Below are 3089 nucleotides of genomic sequence, written 5' to 3'. Positions count from 1 at the left end.
ATTTTATTATTGTCGCATAACACAACATATTATATACAAAATGCTGATTCCTCTGTAGTTGTTATATTTATTTCTGTGCCTTTTTTTCAGTTAGGTATATGACCGAATTTTAAGATGTGTTTAATAGATTTAATGTGCGGTAGGCCTACTTTAATTAGTTTCAAGCATATTTAATTAGATCATTATTAATATTATCGGCACCAGGGAAGTCTTACAAAGTATAAACTATTTGACGGATTTTGTTCATATTCTGTATTCACAAATCAGTTTATCTTAGAATGATGCACGTGAATGCAATCATTTTAGCAAAGAAACTAATACCGTAAAGTGGGGTGACTTTGAACGCTGAGGTGACTTTGAACAGTAATTTAGCGCCTTTCTAAATTAAATGCTGTGCCCAATTGCGAAAAAATTGTTTAAGTTGTCAATAAATTAGTTCAGTTTTTTCGCAATTGGGCACAGCATTTAATTTAGAAAGGAGCTAAATTACTGTTCAAAGTCACCTCAGCGTTCAAAGTCACCCCACTTTACGGTATATATTTATTTGAAATAAATAATGGAAAAAAAAAAAAAGACAGTCAACACGAAATTGACTCCATTTTTATTTTCTTCTTGCATGAGATGAAATAAATTAAATAGTTGCCATGTTTGCCCCCAGACATTTTCTGAATGAAATATTGGCTTTGAATAGACTAGTTTTACACACAACAGCACTCATGGACATTCTCACTGACAGCAGTAGGAGATGACTTGCATTATCAAAGGAAAGGGATGTGTACCCCATTTCTAGTAGTCAACAAGTCACAGCTATTGATGTGCATTTCAAAATTATGCACTTCTCAGAGGTTACAATCACAGTTCAATGATGGTGGTGTCCACTTCAGTTACGGAGTCCATGTAGTTTCCTATAACATGGTCGAGGAGATTGTAACCCTCCAAGTCTGATAATGAGTGAAAAAGGTGTTGGCACTTCTACAATTGTCTGAGCAGACTTCTGGACATATCTTTTGGTTTGCTGTTCTCCTGCAGTGCAGTCTCAACTGTGTTTCCAGTTGCTCACCTTGCATCTTGACGATTCTTCCCAGTTCTTTTTATTTTTGTTGAAGTTACTGCACCCATGTTGTCCTTCACTTTCACGCCTTCTGTCGAAAATTATTAGTCATTTTTAAGATCAGTAAAATATAATTAATTGATGAACTAGTGGAGTTACTCGTGTTAAATATGTAATATTTTCCGGCTTACAGCTGTTTCAGTGCATCACGCACCATCATCAGAGCCTACTAGATCGCGGCGTCATCTCGAACTTCTCTGCCTGTTAGGAGGGTGTGTTTTATTGTTGGAATGTGTTGGATTGTTTTAGTGTGTTTGTATATTTTGTGTTTGTATATTTCGTATTGTTTGAGGCCTAGGGGTTCATTTCCCTTTCCTTCCTCCTCTTTCTACTTTTCTGTTCCTAGTGCTGACATGCTATGGCACTAAAATCGTCCTCCAGTGGCTTAAGGAGGGAAAGCTGGTGATCAACAAGATCTCCCAGCTAGGTCCAATGGACCCGTCGACCAACAGCAGGTGTGGTCCTCCAGACATTCTGGGGGTTGTGTGTGAATGAAGTAGCAACCAAAACGTTAAAATATGGTGTTCACTTAAATCGGCTACAACTTGCCATTTTTCTGAAATATTTCATCAAAATTTTACTTCCAAAGAATTAACTCTAGCTTTACAAAATTTAAAAACCAAGAAATCTCCTGGCTCCGATAACATTCATTCCGAATTTTTTAAACATGTGGCGGAAAAAGCCAAGTCTGTACTTTTATCCATTTTCAATTTATCATGGAACACCTCAGTTCCTGCAGCTTGGAAAAAAGCAATCATTGTACCAATTCACAAAAAAGGGAAACCTGCTCATGATATTAATAGTTATCGACCAATAGCACTATTAAGCATGATAGCAAAAACCATGGAGTCCATGATCTCCAACAGATTAACTTGGTATTTAGAATCCCAAAATCTTTTATCACCAAGACAAGCCGGCTTTCGACAACTACACTCTACCAATGAACAAGTCATATGCCTCGGCCAAGAAAGAAAAGACAGTTTTAACAAGAAAGAAGATACCTTGGCAATATTTATTGACTTTCAGCTAGCATATGACTCTGTTTGGAGAAATAAATTATTACTAAAATTCCAGAAATTAGGTATCTCCAGCAATATGTTCAGATGGATATCAGAATTCCTTAGTCAATGATTCATTGCCACTAAATTCAATAACTCACTTTCTAGTTACAGACAAACATATCGAGACCTACCTCAGGGTGCTGTCCTCAGCACAACTTTATTCAATATTTATATAAATGACTTACCCTCCCTATTAGAGGAATCAAACATGAAAACAGCACTATTTGCAGATGATATAGTTTTGTGGACTTCCGGATCTTACAGATATAGAGACAAAATTCAAAATTCTGCTCTTAAAGCTCTAAATCAACTACATGAATGGAATATATCAAATTTGATGACACTCAATTTAAGCAAAAGTAACTACCAAATATTTTCACTTGGTAAAAAAGAAAGAGAATTCAATATCCAATACAATGGCCAACACCTTTCTAGGACTTATGAATCCAAATATCTTGGAGTTATTTTCGATAGTAAGTTAACATGGAGCAACCATTTGAAATACATTCCTGAAAAAGCTCGTAAAAAATTCTCCCTTCTAAAAAGACTAGCAGGAAAGAAATGGGGATGCTCTAGGAATACCTTGAACACTACATACAAAATGTTTATACAGCCAGTGCTGACATACTGCGGAGAAATTTTAATTACTTCACCTTTCATAAACAAAATAGAATATGTTCAAATCCAAGCTCTCAGACTCATTACTGGTGGAATCAAAACAACTCCAATAGATTCTATGAGATTCCTCACTAATATTAACAGCATCAAAATGACAATAGAAGAAAAAGCACTGATTCAATATGGAAAACTTATTAGATTACCAGGAAACAATTGGCATTCATACAGTCTTCTCTGTAGATTGAAAACTCAGAAAAGTTTCATATCCATTGTTCAAGAATTAAAACAGAAAATCAATA

General features: G+C 35.4%; 1 long non-coding RNA gene across 1 annotated transcript; it reads right to left on the bottom strand.

Annotated features, from left to right (window-relative positions):
- Nucleotides 1-580: 580 nt before the first annotated feature.
- On the bottom strand, nt 581-1276 carry LOC138710309 (uncharacterized). Its single transcript, XR_011335203.1, has 2 exons — nt 1243-1276; nt 581-1142 (listed from the first exon to the last, which is right to left on the bottom strand). It is a non-coding gene; the product is annotated as an uncharacterized lncRNA (long non-coding RNA).
- Between the last annotated feature and the right edge of the window lie 1813 nt (nt 1277-3089).

Source organism: Periplaneta americana, chromosome 12 (assembly GCF_040183065.1).
Source record: "Periplaneta americana isolate PAMFEO1 chromosome 12, P.americana_PAMFEO1_priV1, whole genome shotgun sequence".
Classification (NCBI taxonomy): domain Eukaryota; kingdom Metazoa; phylum Arthropoda; class Insecta; order Blattodea; family Blattidae; genus Periplaneta; species Periplaneta americana.
The sequence above is the reverse complement of the archived record's forward strand: the minus strand, read 5'-3'. Positions and strand labels throughout refer to the sequence as shown.